At 51.5% G+C, this 20328-nt stretch overlaps 1 long non-coding RNA gene across 2 annotated transcripts; it reads left to right on the top strand.

Annotated features, from left to right (window-relative positions):
- The first annotated feature begins 9732 nt into the window (after window positions 1-9732).
- Window positions 9733-18395, top strand: LOC103563865 (uncharacterized). Of its 2 annotated transcripts, none has more exons than XR_547957.2 (4): window positions 9733-10302; window positions 10536-10743; window positions 13902-14068; window positions 16309-18395. It is a non-coding gene; the product is annotated as an uncharacterized lncRNA (long non-coding RNA). The 2 variants fall into 2 exon arrangements; XR_011537067.1 differs by having other exon boundaries at window positions 9758-10150.
- The last annotated feature ends 1933 nt before the right edge of the window (window positions 18396-20328 follow it).

Here is a 20328-nt window from a genome sequence, read left to right as displayed (position 1 = left end):
TTGGGGCTTTTGTGTTACCAGATCAGGAGGAAAGGGGAGAGAAGAAGAGGGAGTGTGTGGTTAGAGCTGGAAGAGGAGTTTGGGAGGTAGGAATTTTGGAAAGGAGAGGTGCAAGATCAGACTTGGTATGCAGAGAAATAAATGGGAGAGGGGGCCGGCCCAGTGGCTCAGTGGTTAAAGTTCAGCATGCTCTGCTTTGGTGGCCTGGGTTCAGGGGTTCGGATCCCGGGCACGGACCTACTCCACTCTTCAGCCATGCTGTGGAGGTGTCCCACATACAAAGTGGAGGAGGATTGGCACAGATGTTAGCTCAGGGCAAATCTTCCTAAAGCAAAAAAAAGAAAAAAAAAAGGAAGATTGGCAATGGATGTTAGCTCAGGGTGAATCTTCCTTACAAAAGAAAAAAAGAAAGAAAGAAATGGGAGAGGAAAAACAGGATTTTAAGAAGTATTATTCTGATCTACTTCATGCTCTTCACAGTATTTAAGAATGCACACAAATAAGTCATTTGGAAATTTTTTTTTGTTGCCAGACTGAGTTTATTTGATGGCAGCCACTTTGAGTAGACCCTGTGGGTGACGGCTGTCTGTTGCACTGTGACCTCACAGCAGAGAGGAATGGGGTGTGGTGAGTGGTTCCATGTGTAGGAGACAGTTGGGTCTGTGGTTGTGAGGGGAAGAGGCTGGAAGCCAGGGAACCGTTATTTGACTTCCGGGCTTGGAAGTCAGCGTGACTTATGACCTGGAGACTTTGGGCTGCCCCAGCTGTGTCCAGCTGTGTGCGAGGAGCTCAAAGGCTTTCAGAGGCCTGTTTGTTTGTGGTGTCACTGACCACTCTGGCTGTAGCCCCTGGAGCAGCTGAGGGACAGGAGGGGCCGGCAGGAGCTTGACCCTCTGTCTCTCTCTCAAAGCAGAGGGAGCTGGGGCTGGAGCGGGAAGCAGCAGTTTGCTGGACCTGATGAGGAACTCAAAAGTCATGACAGGGAGGAGAAGACTGTACTGAGAGCAGGAGTGTTTGTGTAAAGAGTTGCCTCTATTTCCTGGAATTCCCCAAGGCATTGTGATTTTTGCAAAGGCAAGGGCTGGTTTTTATTCATGTTTGCTCCTCAGACTTAATACCACACCTGACAGGTGATAATTGCTCCATAAATCATGTCAGGAGCGAGGAAAGGAGGGAAAGAAGGAAGGAAAAAAGGAAGGGAGGGAGGGAGACAAGAAGGCAGGCAGGCAGGCAGGCAGGAAGAGAGGGAGGGAGAGAGGCAGAGAGGGAAGAAAGCAGGTTGGTTGGTTCGTCCCATCGAAATGAATTGGCTGCCTAATTAAGATGGGACGTTGCTCTGGCTGAAATCTAATTCCTCCTGGAAGCAGAGTCAGAGTGCCGGATCCCTGGATTTCAGTCCTCAGTTTTTAGGATTCTGGAGTTCCAGCCCTCTTGTCTGCTCCCATCCAGCCACACCTTCTTTCTCGGGTGAACTGCTGAGAGTGATGGGGAGCCCACTGGGAGTCCGGTAGGCCTGGATCCAAAGCCCCACTGCACCACCCCAGCCACGGGACTAAGAGAGTTACTTAAACTCCGTACATAAGTTTCAGTCTCCTGTAAAAGAGGTCAGGCCCTTGCTGCAAGGAGGCTTAAATGAAACGTGTCTAAAAGCCCCGGACGCAGCCCCCAGCACTCACATCTCAGGGGTGCTCAGCGTTCCTTCCCTCTGGCGGATAAACTCAGTCCCTGCTCATTTTCCCGCAGCTGATCTGACTCTTCCTTACACCTCGATCTCTCCAGCTGCCCTCCTGCTCTTTCCTCCTTATCTCTAGCCCTGTTTCCTCCGGACGTCTTCCAGACCTGGTTACTGCTCCCTGGCCCTGTCTACTTCCTTGTAGCATTTCTCTTGCTAGCTCCGCTCAGCCTCCTTGATAGGACGGTGGCAATGGCCCTTCAGGAGGCTCACACTCTGGGAGGTGAGGGGCCAGCACAGAGCCCAGAGATGAGCCATAGGATTAGGACTATCCAGTGGCTTCTGGAGGGTTAACACCCGTCTCTTTCCAGCAGTTGCACACAGCCTGTTATTAATTAAGATTTAAAACTTGATGCTCCTACATTACGCAGCATTCCAGGGCACGCTCTCAGCCCCAGGAGAACTCCATCCTCCTCCAGCCTTCCACCTCGCCTCCCCCGCCAGCCTCAATGGTTCTCAGTTGCCATCCCCTCTGACTCTGCCCTTCATCCTGTGCCCAGAGCAGAGGATGGTCTCTGGAGATGGTGAACTGCAGGGGGGCAGAAGCGTTGGTGTCTGTCAGCATGACCACTCCCCATGTCCCCCGCGCCCGAAGGTGGGAGGATCACAGAGCATGGCCCAGCCCCCATATGTGGGCATTTAGACTAACCTCAGAAGAGCTAGTTTCTGTCCTTAAGATTGCTTTGGGACATGCCCACCAGCAGGGGGTGGGTCTGTGCCCGGTTTGGAGGACGACAACACTGGGGCGGGGGTCAGCCTAACCTGAACTGAGAGTGCCACACTGTCAGGCAAAAACCCGAAAGCCCAGGCCAGCTGTCTGAGGTCAGGGTGGAGAAAGCACAGGGGCCGTGCCCAGGGCTCCCCCATCCAAGTGTGGAAGCAGCACACGGACGTGCGGGCTTCTCAGCCTCTCCATCAGTGGGGCACACACTCTGTGGAGGGCATGAGATCAGGGCCTGCTTTCTGTCCGCCGCGGGGCACCAGTGCACTGCAAGGAGGGCCCAGGAGGAGCCGCCAGCGTGGCTCTGTCCAGGGTGAGGAGTGGCTTGGGGAGGAGCCTCTTCAAGATGCCCTGGCAAGCCCTTGTCACATTCCAGAGCGCAGAGACTTGGCCCGAGGCACTGGGGCTGGCATCCAGCCCAGCCCAGGCATTTCCTCCCCACCAGTTGCTGCTTTCTCCGTTCTCTTTCTGCGTCCTGGGGCCCCAGGTTCAGCTGGAGCTTCCATGTCTCTTCTCTGCAGAGGAGCTGGGCTAGAATTGGTGGAGTAGTGAAAGGGGCAGGTGTCAGCCAGGAGGACTTTCCATTTGTTTTGTGTTGTGGGAAAGCCAGACATCTTTAGAATATGGGCTGAGCACCCCCAAGTGCCTGGCACTGTGCCAGCCACAAGGAACTATCTGTCCAGGAGGGAAGGGACTGAGCTTATGGAGGGATCCTTGACAGCCTCATTGGCCGGGCATCTCGAGGAGATCAAAAGAGGAGAGATCTCTGAGGCTTCTAAGCCATTGCACTCTATCCTGCATGAGGGTAGGAACCATATCTGCTTGTTCACGGCCAGTGCCTAGCATGGTGGCTGGCCCACTAAAGGAACTTAAGGCACATTTTTGAATGAATGAATGAATGAAATGAGGTGGCCCAAGAAGGCTTCCGGGAGGAAAGGGAATCTGAACAGGGTCTTAGAAGGTGGGCAGGATTTGACCAGGCCAAGCAGAAGGGGATTTGTCTTAAGCAGTTGGGAGCCTTATAAAGAAAGGCAGGAAAGAGGACTGGTCACAGAAAGGCTAATCTGGACAAGGGCAGGAGGAAGAGCTCCTCTGTGACTCTCAGGGTAAAGGCCAGGCCCACTAGCGTCATTTCCAAGTCCCTTCTGAGCTGGCTTTGCCCACTGCTTCGCTGCTGTCTCTTACTACAACTCTCTGGTCCTCTACTCTCCAGGTCACTCAAGTTCTTATTTGCAGTCCCTGGAACAAGACCCGCCTCCTCTCCTCCAGGCCTGTGAACATTCTCATCCCCTCCTCCTCTACATGAGACCTCCATGGTTTGCCCCCTGCAGCCAGGTTCGTCAGCCCTCTCTACATGTGGCCACACTGCTCCATGCTTGCCCCATGCTCACACTCCTCACTGTCCACTGGCCATATTAAAGGTGCACTAGCTTCTCCCAGAGGCTGCCAACTGAGGTCAGAGACGACTAACTGTGACCTCAGGAATGAGGGCTCCAATGTCAGAGGCAGCCAGCATCCGAGGGGCCAGAGTGTAGCCGTCAACACAGATCGTGAGGTCCCAAACACCCTCGACCTCGGCTCACAGAGATCTTTCTTCCTTGTCCCGAAGTGGAAGGGCTGGGCTGCTGTGGGCATGGCTGACAAAGCTTCTCCATAACGCGTTAGCAATTTCTGCTCACATTCAGCAAACGTCCTTGATGGGTGTGGACATCGCATTAGCAGGTAAGCTCCTTGGGGCTGGAGATCAAGTCTCATTCTTTGTATGGTCAGTTAAGCACCAAGCCAGGCACGTGGTAGAGTTAATAAATAATTGTTTATTTATTGGTTAATTAATTGATCACATCCACTTAGAGAAGGTGTTGTCATAATTCCAGGCTCTGCCCTCAATCCTTAGCGGGCTGCAGGAAGGGGGACCCCCTAGAGAGAAGGCCCAAAATAGAACGTAGGAACACGAAGGCCTCGGCATAGGAGGGAAGCAGGTTCCCAACTCAACATTGTATGCTTGGAGGGGAAAAGGCTTCAGAGAGCAGCCAGCGCGGGCCCTCACCCTCAGGATGGGAAGCCGAGACTAGGATACAGAGATTACTTGTCCGGGGTCACAAGTCATCTCTCGCAGACGCAGACGTTTGTCCTTGGTGTTGGAGGTCCACGTTCTCTCCCCTGTCCCTGGCTGGCTCCCTCCTCTGAGCCTCCCCAGGAAGTAGCCTGGGGAAAGATCATGGGCGCCTGTGTCAGATCTGAGTTCAAATTCTGATTCTGCTTAATTAATTGCCCTTTGGCCTTGGACAGCTCTTGAATTATTCTCTTGTGAAGGAGAGACCTGCCCAGGGCCAGTGATCGAATTCTAAGCGAGATAACATCGTGGGCAGGGCCCTAACACGGTGCCGATCCAGTGACCCTGGATAAAGGTCAGTTCTGTCCCGCTTCCTCCCGGTTCTTTCTTCTCTGTCTTTTCCCTGGCTCTTAGAAAATCACGTAGTCTACTTAGAAGGGCCTCTGGAGATCTTCAGGCCCTCTTCCCTGCATTTATCCAGGGCCCATCCTGCCCACCCCTCCAGAGCACCCCATCCTCCCCCAAACTGCTAAGGACGCATCTCGCGCTGTGCCTCATGCCAGTGGATACAAAGTAGGTAGGGCCTCCCATCTTCCTCAGGTCTAACCCAACACTTCTTGCTGCGGTTTAGGGATGAGGCCATCTTCTCTGTTTTGCCCTTCAAGAGGATGCAAAAGGCTCTTTTTTTCTTCCTCCTTCCTTTTTCCACTCTCTGTGTTTATTTTTTCGTGAGTGTCCTAATTTATCCTTCCCCAGGGCTTCAGAAGTTACCCCCACCCTTTCTCTCCCTCCTCCCATCTCTGTCTTTGTCTTTAGATGGGCAACTACAGATGTTTCCCATACACAGCCCGCCCCGACTGTCCGCCGGACCCAGTTGTCTCTGTCACACTGGGCGCCTACTTCTGGTGGTGAGCCCCGCTCCTGCCTCATGCAGCCTGAGTGGTTGGGGCTAGCGAAACGCTGCAGCTGAAATGGTCTGCAGGCTGGATCCTGCGGGCTTTCCCGCCCAGCTGTCTGCATGGGGAGAAGTACGATTTGAGGCTGCCCTCCTGGCTCCTCTGACAAAATGCCAGAAATCCCTGGGCCTCTGCCCAGTCCACAGAACGGGTCCCACTGGTTCTCCTTGCCCCGGACCTCTGCCCCTGGGCTGTACTGGCCCCTTTGCCCAAAAATTTCCAGGGCAGGCCGAGGCAATCTGCCTGGAAAACAAACCCTGTGCTGAGCCGCGGCAGGGTGGGCCAAGGAGTTTTCGTTTGATCCAAAAGCTCCCAGCTTGGACCAAACCTCATAAATCAGGAGAGGATTTTGGGTTGCTATTTTAAGAGCAGCCTGTCTTCTCTTGTGCTGGCTGCCTCCCTGCTCCTCCTCAGCCTCCCTCTCTCCCCTCTCCCTCTGAGAGTTGGGGAAAGGTCAGGCACGGAGAGCAGGCAGGCAGGGCCGGGAGGAAAGTGATGGGCTCATTTAGCAGGAGCCATCTCCCTGCCTGGCTGTGTCCCCTGACCTTCGTTCCGACTAGAAGACCTCACTGATGTCCCAGCCCTGCCAGTCTGGGGAAGTTACGGCCTTGTGTGTAGGGAGCATCTTCCAACATTGCCAGCACCCTCATTTCCATGAATCCATTTCGCCCCAGCAGCCCTGGATGGGGTGTAGTGGGGAGAGAGGCCCCAGGGGTCCCAGAGTCAGCTGTGCCCATGCTGGACTCTCTCCCAGTGCGCTGGCTCCCCAGGCCTCTGGAGTTGGCCCCGCCTATGGGACTACCTGCTTAGAGAGCACGCCTTCTGTGGATCCAGAGAAGGACTCCCAGAAGCTTCCACATCCTGGTCTCTTATGGAGGTGCCTGAGAGTACAGACTCTGGTTTAAAATCTGGCTCGACCCCTTAATGACCGTGGAGCCTTGGGCAAGTTACTCAGCTTTTCTGTGCCTTAGTTTCCTCACCTGTAAAACAGTGGTAACGATGGGGCTGTTAGGAGAACGAATTGATTACCCTTTAGAAAGCGCTGAGAGCAGTGCCTGGTCCACAGTCAGTGCCGTGTGAGTGTTGGCTAAACAAAGCAGTCCCGGCCCTGAAATCTAGGACCACACGGCTCCCAACCTTCTCTCAGGCATGGATGGCCCATGGCTTCCTGGCCCTGCTCCTCTGGGCCGTTCACCTGTTCAACAAGTATTGACTGAACACTTATCATGTGCCTCTGTGTTCAGCCTTGGGTTTGCTGTGTGAACAAAATAAAATGGTCCCTCTGCTCATGGAATTTACAGTAAATGCACAAATAAATACATAATTTCAGTGTGTATGTAGTGCAGTGTGTGGTCCACTGTAGAGGAAGAAAAGACTGGGATATCATGCCAGAGAATAACAGGGCAAATCCACTCAGGGGCTGGAGTCTATGAGCACCTACACGAGGAAATGGCATTCAGCCCCAGACCTGAAGGATGAGGAGTAGCAGCAATAGTGGTTGGAGGGGGAAGAGCATTCTGACAGAGGGAACAGCCTGTGCGAGAGCCTTGGGGCAAGAAGGGGCGGAGCATGTAGCAAAAACGGAAGAAAGCTGAGTGGCTGGACCCAGTGAGTGGAGCTGGGAGAGAGGAGGCTGCAGAGTGAGGGCGGACCAGGGTTAGGAGCTGGGGTCTCATTCCACGTAAAGTGTGACACAGGGAAGGGCTCTAAGTGGCACAGCGGCACGGTCCCATGTTGGGTGTCAGAGCCCCCTGTGGCTGTGGTGTGGACAGCGGCGTGGTGGTGAGGAAGTAGAGAAGAGGGTAGTTAGAAGGGTCTGCAGTGATCAAGGGAGAGGTGCTGGAACCTTAGATTGGAGAAGTGCCATGGATGGAGAGACCTGCGTCCAGCTGAGGTGTGTTTTACAGGAAGTGCCGGGCTTAGAAATGGCACGTGTGGGAAAGCTGCTAGGATTTCGGGTTGTTAAGCTCGCTGTGACTCGAGGGGCCAGTGACAGGTGGATCTGGGGGGATGGATTTGAGGGTGGTATCAGCGATGACTGCCCCCGGCTGTGGCTGGAGCCCCTGGGTAGAAGAAGATGGAGAATGTGATGTTCCCAAACGCTCCTTTCTTCAATGTGCCTAAACACCCTGTTTTGAATGTGCTCATTTTACCCCTACTGAAGACTTGGGGTGATGGTCATAGAAAAAAATGGAAGACTTCTGAAAATAGGTCCTTTCTAGCGCAGAGTGGAGAATGACTGTCGCTTCCTTGTCCTAAGTCCCACACTTCCGTCTTGGAGCGCTCAGGGTCTGGATCCAGATTAATCCAGGCTCCACCACTGACTAGCTATGAGTTCTTGAGTAAATTTCCTAAATCTCTCTTGTCTCCATTTCCTCTTCTGCAAAATGGGGATAATAGAGTGGTTCCTACCCCAAGGTTGTTTTGAGGACTGTGCTGAGCACACCGTAAACATTACCATTCATACATCCGAAGGGCGAACGTTCATTTCCGCCAGCAGCTTGTGTCACAGTAAGATTATCATCCCCTAAAATCCTAAAAGCTTTCCTATACAAGCCAGTTTGAAGCCCTGCTTCCATCATTCCATGTTCCTGCCCTTGGATTTTTAAACTCAAGTTCAGGGCCGGACATTTATCCCTGTTAAATCTCATTTTGTTAGACGCAGTCGGTGGCGCCAGCCTGTCGGTTTCCTTTTCCTTTGATGAGGGGAAGGTCCTGTGATGCGTGCTCGGTTCATTTCTGTGGCTCCCAAGGCATCCACGGAGAATGCCTTTGCCCCCTCACCCCCCGGGGAGCGGCCTGGTCTTGGGAGGTGGAGCAGGGCCGGGTTGCGGCTGAGCTGGAGCTGGGGATACAGCTTAACGCTGCCTCACCTGAGGCGGATCCGGCACAGCCATCCTGGCTCCCTGCCCTCAAGTCCAGCCCTGGCTTTGGGTTTTGAGACGTAGGGTCAGAGGGACTTGTTCAATGTCACTTAGTGGGCTGGCCAGTGACACAGGGCTAGGGCTCGGGCCACAGTTCAGATCTCACTCCAAAGGCCCCACTATGTTAGGTTCTTACCTCTTTCCAAACCACTCGATCACATTCCCTGATCTCGGCCAGAGAAGAACGCGGGCCGGAGGGACAGAGAGGTGCAGCTGCATAAAGCCGTCTTTCTTCTCTTGCTTCCACAGGGGCCCCTGGGTCTACCAGCCTCCCTCCCACATACTGTTTTCTCTGCTGGGCAGAGCAGCCTCTTCCACACTGCCTGGGGGGTTTGTGCTCTGCCCTACTCTTCTGCTCCTCTGACCCTGTCCAAAGTCCCTGTCCTCACCTTGGAGGTGGTCTCCTCACAGCAGACGGGGATGGCTTTGATGTTCATGCTCGACTGCGTGCAATACAGAGCCTCCCTCCTGTGGGACTCTCTCTGCCTTCACTTCCTGAGGGCAGGTGTGTCTCCATCAGGCTGAGAGCTCCCCGGACAGAGCCTGTGTATCCTGGGAGTTCTCATCCTTCTCCCCCTGCTCTCCAAGCACCTACTGGGCTCTGTTCACGGAGGGAGCTGAACTTGAAGGCGACCCTGGCACTTAGCAAAGGCCTGCAAAGAGAGCCAAACCTGGAAGCCTGGTGAAGCAATGGCGCATTCATTCCACGGTGCCCCCGGACTCTGGAGAGCGGGGAGTGGAGGGGCACATTCAGACGCCAGGCGAGTGCGGCTGTCCTCCCGGCCAGGCACAACAACATGCTTCGGTTCAGCTGGAAGACTTCACTAGCCTCCAGAACTGATGGCGCCTTGGTCCAGTGCCTGCCACCGTCTCCTCCTCCCCCGTTAATGCACTCGTTGTTCACTATGTGTGCTGCGAGGTGTTTTTCCAGGTGGTGGGTTCCAGGGGGAATTGAATTTCCCTAACAAGCAGGCTTGCAAATAACTAGGCAGGGCCGGGAGCGAGAGGAAGGCAGCTCCTATTAGATTCTAACAGTGGCAACCCACAGCCCAACCCTCCCGGGAGCAACCTGCCCAGACTAGAGCATGGGGAAGAAATTCTAGAAGCATCTTCTTTCCCAAGTTTCCCATTCCTCAAATAGATCTTGGTTAGTTTTCTCTGCCAATTTGCTGGTTTGGCTTGGAGAGCATGGGCGGGGCAGGAGAAGGGCTGAAACAGAGGATAGAGAAGAAGAAAAAGATAAACCCTTTATATTTGTATAATGCACTGGTCTCTCTCCTCCAGGATATCCCAGGACTGTAGCACCTCTGAGGATTGCTTTGTGATGCACACAGTCCTCATCCTCTGTCCAGGCCTGGACTGTGGCAGGGCAGCGAGGCCCTGAGGGGGGACTGTCCTGTCACGCCTTCTCAGGAGCAGGATTAGGAGAGCAGATGTAGCCTGTTCTCGGGAGGCTCCTCCCCCTCTGCCCTGCACGCTGCCGCCTGAACGGAAGGGCAGGCTCAGAGGCTTCCTCAGAGCCCTCCTCCCACTACAGATGCGTGGAGCATAAGAGGTCACCTGCTCCAGTCTCCAGCCTCCAGGCGGGAAAATTCCACAGCTTCCAGAGCGGACAGAAGACTCAGGGCTGCTCTTCAACCAAGACGGGGCAAACGTCAGATATAAGAGGGGCCTGGGGCTAGGACCTATTGAGGCTGCTCTGTGGTTTGGTGGCACGCTGCCTGGTGTCATCAGGGGTTGTCAGCTGCTGCTCTGGAGTCTAGGGTGTGTCTCCTTGAAGGTGCTTCCCCTAATGCAGGACCAGAGGCTACAAGTTCTCCATGTTTCTCTCTCCACTAATCTGTGAGCTCCTTCAGGACAGTGCACGCCCTGTGATATGAAATATGAATATGAATTTATTTCTATCACCTAACATGGTACTGGCACAAAAAAGATGCTCAATAAATATTGGTGGGAGGATGGAAGAAGGAGGGAGAGAGGCCTTAAATAAAGTTATCAGGCAAATGAGTTGCTAACCAGCATGAAGCCCTGCCCTTCCCAGCCCAGCTGACCTTCCTGGGGCTCTGGTCTTCAAAGGCTTCTCCCTTCATCCTTCAGGCCCTGACTCAGATCTTCCCTCCTCTCTCTGACCTTTCGCACTTCCAAGCAGAGCTGACCGTTCAGGGCTCCAGCAGCAGATTGGACCCTCTGTGACAGCATTTATCAGCTGGGTTGGGAGCCTCTGCCCTTCCCTCTTCACCAGGCGATGGAGCTGCCTGAGGGAGATGACCAGGCTTCCTCCTCTGACTGGCTGAAAGCGTCTCCAGGTCTCTCAGGTCAGAAGGCCGCAGAGCAGGCTCATGGAGATGAAGGCTTAGGTGAGACAACTCCCTCCTGGGATGGGGGGGAGGTGGGATGGGGGAAAGGGCCTGTGAGGAGGGATAGCAGGCAGGAGGGTGAATGAGGTGCCCTCAGGTCAGCAGGAAGGTGCCATTCCGACAGGCTTGTTTTTCACGAGGGAAGCGAGCTCCTGGCACTGGGAATTGGCACTGGGCCTGGGGGCAGGAGGGAAAATGCACCTCCACTGGCTCCTAAGGGGCACAGGCTCCGGCATCACGGAAAGCAGAACTGGACCCCAGTGAACTCCTAGGCCAGCACTCTTGTAGGAAAGCCCTAGGGCACAACAAGTCCTCAAGATAATCATGTGGACCCGAGAAACATTTCCAATTTTTCCAAAGAACTAATGGAAGTTTCATCCTATGGTAAGACTAACAAGGCTAAATTAAAAAGTTATTTTTCTTTGCTTTTGGCCGGAATTGTATCAACACAGTATTCTCATGGAAATATGAATTATTTGATAAATGCAGTTTGGCAGAGAAAAATCTTAAAAGAAATACGAGGTCCTTCTTTTTGATGGTTATGAAGTTGAGAAACACTGCTCCAGCTCAAATCCTTTGTTCTGTAGACTGAGGCCCAGAGAGGTCACAGAGCTGGTTAGTGGCAGGCTGAGGGCCAGGACCAGATCAATCAACCCCAGCCAGCTGCTCCTTCTGCTACTCCGTGTGTCTCTCTGTTCTCTCTTGTCTTCACTACTCCTTCCCAAAAAGAGGCTCCTCTGAGACTTCTAACGCAAAACCTGCTTTCGTGCCAAACTTCGACAGGAGGCTGATACCCACAGCTGTCAGGGGAGGGCACCTGGGAAGGAAGGGAGGCCCCGCAGGCCCCGGGGGTGCACAAGCCAGGCTCCTGCTTACGAGTAACAGAACCCTTACAGGCCATAGCTTAACTGAGACAGTTGTTTTCTTCCTTCCTCCCTCCCTCCCTTCCTTTCTTCCAATGCAACAGGAAGTCTGAGGGTAGGCACGCCAGGGCAGGTGCAGCTGCTCAAGGGCATCAAGGTACCGGGTTCTTTCTACCTTCCTGTTCCATCCTCCTTAGTGTGTGGCCATTCTCCTCATGGTTGCAAGATAACTGCTGGATCTCTGGGCATCAAAACCAATGTTCAGGCAAGAAGAAAAGAGGAAACAAAAATGAGAGAATGGAAAATCTCACTGCTTTACCCTTTTATTCAGGAAGGGAAGACCTCCTCTGGGATTTCTGATATTCTCATTGACTAGAACTCATCCCATGGACACCCCAAGCTGCAAGGGATGCTGGAAATTTGAGCATTTTCCTTTCCAGCTTCTATAACAGAGGAAGGTAGTGTAGAACGGGGTTGAAAAGGAATGGAGTGAGCCAACACAGACATGTACAATCCCCCTGCACCTTGCCCATCCTTCCCCTGCCTCCCGCTACAATGGAAGGCGACTGTGGGAGGTCCATCTTTCCACTGGTGACATGGAGCCCATGCCCTGCCACCTTCAGCCCTCTGTTTCCTGTATCTCCAATCTTTGCTACTCTCCTGGATCTTATTCAGTATTTAGACGTGCTCAAAGCGTTCCCATGGTAAAACGTTAAACAACATCAGGGCAGCAATCTAGGGGACTTGGTAGAAAAACGTTGGGATATTGAGTTGTGTTGGTCAGTTCTTGCTGACCTTCAGTGAGTTGCTGCAAGAGAAAGACAGTCATCAGTCATGCTGGTGTACGTGACAGCAAGGAAAACAATTCAAGCTTCACTGAAAGGCCCTTTCTGAGCATAGCTGGGGATCCAGGAGCTCCGAGAGTCAGGGATTCATGTCCCCTGCAGACCAAATTCAAATTCTGTGCCTCTCTTGAGTGAAGACAGGCCACTTAATCTTTCAGGCTTTTCTTTCCTTCTCTCTCTCTCTCTCTCTCTTTTTTTTTTTTTTGGCAAGGAACATTGGCCCTGAGCTAACATCTGTTGCCAATCTTCCTCTTTTTGTTTGAGGAAGATTGTTGCTGGGCTAACATCTGTGCCGGTCTCCCTCTATTTTTGTTTGTGGGACGCTGCCACAACATGTCTTGATGAGTGGTGTGTAGGTCCATGCCTGGGATCTGAACCTGCAAACCTGGGGCCACCGAAGCAGAGCGCACAAACTTAACCCCTATGGCACGGGGCTGGCCCACTGCTCTTTCATATTTAAAATGGAGACAATAATATACCAGCTTCAAAGGCTAATCATGAGGATACAATGAAATAATGTACCCAGGAGTGGTTTGTGATCTTATAAAGGATAAAGAAAAGTGGAAGCTGGGGGGAAGAGAAAAAGTCAACCTCCAAATTTGAGTACCAGATGCTCTTAGGCCAAAATTTAGCCCCATCCCATGCAGCTCCTGCTGTGTGAGCCAAAAATGTTCTTTTTCTCTTCTTAACCTTGTTCAATTTATATTCCTTTCTGTGCAACCCAAAGTATCCTGTCTAATAAACCCATCCACTGCCTGGCTCCCAATGACTAAGGCCATATCTACAGCCTGGACCTCTCTGCTGAGCTCCAGAGCAATATATCCAACTGCATACATGGTGTTAATACGTGAATATATGCAGACACTGCAAACTCACAATGTTTAAAAGTGGACTTTTCATCTTCCTCACACCTGTGTTTCTTCTTCATATTTTCTGTTGTAGTAGATGACATCACAATCTGTTGGCTGCCCAAGCTCAAACCTGGAAATCATCCTTTTCTCCTTCCCCTCCTTCATTCCTCACATCCCATCACCAAGTTCTGTAACTTCCACCTCTTAAATATCTCTGTGTCCAATGCCAGCATCTTAGTCAGGGCCATCTTCCCTGGCCTCTGTGACCATCACTGTTGATTTCCTACCCCAAAGTCATTTCTCTTTTTACCTGGCTATCAGAACTCCAGTTTTGCTCCAGGCAACAATGTGTCCAGCTCCAGGTACTGAATCATAATGAAGAAGCCTGATCAAATTTCTAGCCTTCCTTGCAGTTAGAGGGGCAATGTGACCTGGTTCTGACCAATGAGATGTAAAAAGACATCTGTGATGGGCTTTTGGGAAAGTTTTGCTTTCTAGAGAAATGGAACAGATGGTAGCTATCGCTGTCCCTTCCCCCTTCCTCCTGCCTTGAATCAGATTATTGTGTCTGAAAGCTAAGGCAGCCATCTTGCAACCAGGAGACGACAGGAGAGAAGAAAAAGCCAACACATGGAAGATGGTGATGGAGAAGGATGGAGAAAGCTCGGGTTTTTAATGAAATCACAGAGCTCCCAAACTGTTCCTGAGGAGGCATTGTTTCCCGATTTCCTGTTGGTAAACCATAAATGTTGCTACAGGGTTTAAGGTATGTTGGGTATTCTCTTACTTGAAGCTGAAAGCATTTCTAACTAACATAACCTCCTAATTCATCTCTCTGGCTTTGCTCTCTTTCTCGCCTTTAATCCCTTCCTCACACAGTGTTCAAAGTAATGTTTTAAAACATATCTCTGATCTTGACATTTTCTTGCCTAAATGCTTTTGATGGTTTCCCATCCTTTAGGTTAGTGTAACTTATATGACCAAGTTCACTAGCTTGGAGTAAAAATAAGGACCTGCCTCTTATTATTATTCACACTCACCACTTGGTCTCCAATCTATATCCCTTTTGGGCCTAAGGATCACAGTGGCTGCTCAGTTCAAGGAGTCAATCTGCCTTCAGATGCCAAGAGAAGGGAGAGTTTGAGGATATGCCAGGCTACCATCAGGGCCTCCCTTTGTGCCACCATTGTTGCATGGTGTCTCGTTTGTAAGCTGGTCACATTCGACTGATACATCCCTGTCTGATGCTGCCTGGCATCCTTGTTGATCCAAATCCTTGCACCGGCTGTGCAGGGGCGTCTCTAAGGGAGGAGAATCCCACACCTGCATGTGACACTGGGCTACAGTGTACACTTGTACTTTTTCTAGACCATATCTCCCAGGCCAAGGTCACTGGATGCAGAGGGACTCCCAGACTCAGCCACATGCTGGTCAGATCCGCTTTCTCCCCAAAGCTCTTTAATCTCATAGGGTTGAATCCTACTCAGAGAGTCCAAGTCCAGGCTCTTCTTTCTTAAAGTTCCCCTAACTCTGCACTCTACTGTCTCAGGAGGAAGTGCGTGCGTTGGAGGAATTCCTTAATATGTCTGGATCCTGCCTACTTCCCCAGCCTCATCTCATGCCACTCTCCTCTGCAGTTCTCAGCATCAACGATGCTGGACTGCTAAGTATTTCTCACAAGCATCAAACTCTTTCTTGCTTTTAGGTTCAAACATGTCCCTTCCTCCTCCTGAATGTGTGCCCACTCTCTTTCATCTAGTTAACTTTTATTCTTCTTTTGGGCCTCAGCCTAAGTGTCACCTCTTTAGAGAGGTTTACCTGACTCAGCTTCCCCTTCCAGAACACTCACATATTTGTTAAAGCCTACAGTTTTTATTACCAAGTAGTCTGTCTGTCTTAGTCATTGCTTAGCATAGAACTAAAAAATAGTCAATGAGGGGCCTGCCTGGTGGCACAGCGGTTGAGTTTGCATACTCAGCTTTGGTGGCCTGGGGTTCACAGTTTCAGATCCTGGGCACAGACCTAGCACCACTCATCAAGCCATGCTGTGGTGGCGTCCCACATACAACATAGAGGAAGATGGTCACAGATGTTAACTCAGGGCCACTCTTCCTCACACAAGCACAAAAAAGTGAATGAATGAAGGATGAATGATGGCTTGGTTTGGCCCCCAGTGACAACCCCTCTTTAAGTGATGAGCTTTTACTCATCCTGCACACCTTCCTCACACCTCCACCCCCAAGCTGGCTAAATTGCATGTCCCCTGGGTTCCAGCTTAATCTCCTTATGTCCTGATCATGTGTTTGCTTACCTGCCACTCCACCTGTGACTTGAGCTCCTTGAGTTCTGGGCTTTGTTTCATTCACCCCAGGGAGAGTGTTTGGCATATAGTGCTTGGCATCTCAATGATGCTGGCTTTCTAAATTAATATGTCCATGGTGGCAGGAGCCCTAAAAGTGGGACATGGGAAGTGGGGGGAGGCACAGTTTTAGGTTCAGCTCACCAGCCTGAGCATGGCATAGATAAGTTCATTCTCTGTCTACTTGGGGAAATGGATAGATGGTTCTGTGTTTCTGTGTCTCAGTATGCAGTTGCATATTTGTGTATAACTAGAAAAATATAAACTACCCCCAGCAGAGGAAAATGGGGGAGGCAGATGGCCTCTGTTTTAGAACCTTAATTAGCAAGGCACAGGGGCTATTTTCAGATTTTCCCGTGAATTTTTGGCTATGCTAAGGGGGTTCAGGAGCCAAGTTTGGGGACAGAGGTGGGAGAGAGCTGAATTGCTCCATCTAAGAAAATGAGAGGAATTTGGGCTTTGCCCCTGAGAAGAAGACAACAGAGAAGAAGGGTAAGAAGTTTGCTGCATAACATGGAGAGTCTGGATCCTGAGTTGTAAAAATGACCAACGGATTGTTAAAAATAGGAACAGAAATGTCTATTATTTAACTAAGCTGTTTGCATTGCTATAATGTAAATTTCTTCATTTCTCCAAATCTTCCCAAGTTTGCCACATCACAGAAGCCTTGCGAGTGTTTCTGCCATGTTCTCCTCTGCATGGAGGATGCCCTGCCCGTGGAACAGGGACAGTCATGAGGAATGGCCAGAGGACCCTGGACTGAATGATTCACCAGAAGCAGGAGTGCCTTCTGGAAGTCTGCAGAAAACTTGAGATGGGCATTAGACTTTGCAAAATCCAGGCAGCGACGATGGTTCAAGGCATATTTCCCTTGATCTTCAGAAGAGTGTGACTACCTCTGGTCTCGTCTGTGGTGTCTCAGTGGCAGTATGTGTGTAAGAAGGGGGAGGTTTCCGTGTCTGTATAGTTGCTGGCTGCATTTGCACCCATACTTAAAGGTGTGGGTGTTCATGTGCTTCTTCTGCTTTTGTGTAGGGATATTATTACACATTGTATCTTTGTTGGAGATGCTGCTAAATGTTCATGTGATCATACTTTTCTTCCTCACTGAGTCTTCATAGAGGGAAACTGAGTCCCTTCCCACACCTTGAGGAGTAGAGGCTTTCCCAGGATCTGAGCCCTGCCAAGTAACATGCGGTCCCTGCTCCCATCTTTCCTTCTCGTGCCCCTTCCCCATTTCTCTGACTCCTTCCTCCAACACTAAGAAGAGCCAAGGCCCTTAACCAAGAGCAGGAAAATAAAAATCAGGTCACCAGATGTGCTGCATTCCATCCTCTCCTTCCCTACCCCTCCTCACCGCAATAAATTCCGAGCGTATATACAGCAAGTGCGTGGCATCCCCTCAAACCTGGCTGTGTCCCTGCCTGGTGACAGACCCTACTGAGGCAGAGACTGTGGGTACCCATACAAGCCTACCACATGACCCACCCATGTCTCCAGCTCCGTGACCCATTAATTTGCTCTGTCTAGACCATCCAAGCAGACCCCAGAATGAGTTTTTTTCACCCTGAATGAGGGGTGATACATTTGTGCCCTCTGTACTGCCAGGGCTCCTTTTCCCTGTGTGGTCACTGTCTGTCTGGGTGCAGGAGGAGAATGAGGTCTCCTGGGCAAGATCACTGTCTGGATACTGGCGGTGGGGGAGACCGCAGCCCTGCTTTGGCTTGTGCACAGGGCTCTCTCAAGCTGGCCCCCACCTGGAGCCCACAGTGAGTGTCTGGGTCTCTGGAATGAACAGGGCATCTGGGATTCTCATTGGAGACTGTTTACTTGTCGATTTGCATGGCAGGTTAAGAGCCCACAGCAGCCCACTTTCTGCCAGCGAATTTTAGGAACAACTTCTCCAAGCCAGCGTGGCCCAGCCCAGGCATAGGCCCTCCTCAGCCCTCCCTCCTTCACTCCCCACATTGGCCACGTGGAAGTGACTCACTTGGGCTCTCTGAGCCCCTGCCAAGAGCAGCCAGAGCGGTGCCTCAATAAAGTTGGATGGGTTACTTTAGGAGCAGGGGGCAGTCCAGAGTCCCTTTGGAATCCCGTGGACCTCCTTATCCTCCTTCCACCGCTGCTTCCCAAGTAGCCGACCAACCAAACCTGATGAGGCAACGTCTCCTTGCTGCTCTGGAGAAAGCTCACCCCCCCCACCTGGCTCTCCCAGTCCTCCGATAGCCTGTGCTACAATCAGGGGCCACTGTGGGGGGCTCTTGGCCTTTCATGAGATAGTCCAACAATAACGCACACCTAAGGCAAAGCACCCGTGTACGTGATGACCTCGTTGTATCCTCATGATCACCCCACGAGCTGGTATTTCCCCCATTTCAAAGAAGAAGAAACTGAGGATAAAAAGATTAAATGAAGGTGGAGCCCATGGATTTTTAGAACAGTGAAGCTATTCTGCATGATACTGTGATGGTGGACACGTGTCATCATACCTTCATCAGAACCTGCAGAACAGGCACCACCCAGAGAGAACCCGAAGGTGGACTTTGGGTATAATGTGTCAGCGTAGGTTCACTGATGGAACAGATGTACCATCTGGTGGGGGATACTGTGCGTACGGATGTGATGGATGACAGTGCGGCGCCTGTGCACGTGTGGGGGCAGGGTACAGCGGAACTCTGCACTTCTTGCTCAATTTTACTGTGAATCTAAAACTGCTCTAAAAAATAAAGTTTTTAAAATAAATTAATAATAGTCATAAAAATATTAGGGGCCTGTTTATGATCATACGGAAATTGGTAGACCTGGGGTTTGAACAGGGGCAGCCTGCTCACATAGTCCATGCCCTTCCCACTGAGATGCCTCCCCCAGGGTAGGACAGGAGAGGGTTATGAGCCAGGCTGCACCAGACACCCAGCAGAAGTTCTCTAAGCCTTGTCTCCTCAATCCCGGAGTTTCCCATGCTTTAGATGTACTGCCTGGGCCTCTGAATGGTTTTGGAGACTTACCAGTTAACTCTCTTTGCCAACTGTCACTCCTCACCCTGGCCTGCCATCTGAGTGCCCACCCTCCACGAGCCCTGGACTGTGAGAGCCTTGAGCCTTCATTGAGTGTCCCTGTGTTCTTAGCTTGCAGCACAGGGTCTGACACATAGTAGCTGCTAAAGCAATGCCTGCTGAAAGAATGCATGCGCGAATGAATGAATGAAGAGGAAGGAGAGGGGGAGGAGGGAACAGAAAGGTAGAGGAGAGGATGAGAGGAGGATAAAAGAAGGGAAAGAGACGCATGCAGGAGTGGATTGGAGAGCAGGGGAGGGAGGAGAAAAAGCTCGGCTTTTCATCATCCCTCCCACTGACTTCCTCCTCTTTCCCTCCTAACAGGAGAAGGGTTTTGCCTGAGCCCTGCCCATCCCCCCAGGCATTCCTCATAAAGTCTTTAACCCTTAGAAGGAGAACTGCCCCATCCCTTTCCCATGAAATGAACAAATTTAGACAAAAGAGGAAAGGAGAAAAATTGAAGTGGAAAAATCTTTGATTTGGAAATTCAGCTGACTGCCCTCATTTGGAATAACAACTCCTTTGGGCCCTGGCGGCCCCGCGGGCAGGTCCAGCCAACAGTAACCTCAGATGCTGGGGCACCGGGAGGAGGCCCGGGAATTTTTCACAGCAGCCACTGAAGTGGTATGAACTTGGAGTCCAGGAACATAGAGATGGGGCTCAGTGTGGGGGTTGAATCCCAATCCCTTCCTCATCTTCATCAACACAGTGGTCACTCGTCCCGATAGACAGAGTGCTGTCCTGGGGCAAGAACAGGGCCACGAGAGGCAGGTCCTGTGGGAGGCCAGGGACTGGGTCTGCCTTATATCCTTGGCACCTACCTCAGAGTCTGACACATGGAAGGTGCCCAAAACATACCAGCTGAAAAGCAAAAACAAAAAAAATGAGTAACCTTGTCCCAAGCGGTTGATGGAGACCCTGCCCCTACCCTCAGGTTTCTCTCAGCCTAACGGTGGAGACAGAACAGTTATGAAGAAAACAGACATGTGATGCAAAAGTTGAATACCAAGTCAAATAAAAATAACATAAACCAGGGGCTTTCTTATCAGAGGAGCATGGTGGACAGGCTGGCTTGGAGCCAAGCGAAGTTAGCTGAAAGAGCCTGCTCAGAGACTTGGTCTTAAGTGGGCCTTGGAAAGAGCAGATGGAAAGTATGTGGCTGAAGGTACTAGGATGGGTATCAAAGAGGGGAGGGACAACTCAGACTAAAACTGAGAGCAAGGAGAGCAGGAGGCCGCGGGGGGAGGGAAAGGCAGGTCTCCGTGGCTGGGGAGAGGGGTGACTGACCCCGACAGGCCCTGCAGGTGTTGAACACGCTGTGCTGGACTTACACTGGCTCGCTCACAACCTGGGTAGAGGGGAAATATCAAAGTCTAATCCTCGGGCCTTAACTAATCTCCCTGATCCTTTGTTTGCAGCCTCTGTTGTGCTTATGGGTGTGATAGGTGGAGGCCCAGGCTCATAAAAGCCCAGAGACCAAATCGATTTTCACAAGAAAGGGCATGGAGCAGGAGGAGGGAAAATATGGAAACAGAAGAGGAGTCAAAAGGCGAGAGGGTGTAGGGAGGAGTGGCTCAGGCAGTGGGGTGGTCTCTTTCTGCTTTGTCTGTTTTA

Source organism: Equus przewalskii, unplaced genomic scaffold (genome assembly GCF_037783145.1).
Source record: "Equus przewalskii isolate Varuska unplaced genomic scaffold, EquPr2 ChrUn-1, whole genome shotgun sequence".
NCBI classification, from domain to species: Eukaryota; Metazoa; Chordata; class Mammalia; order Perissodactyla; family Equidae; genus Equus; species Equus przewalskii.
The sequence above is the reverse complement of the archived record's forward strand: the minus strand, read 5'-3'. Positions and strand labels throughout refer to the sequence as shown.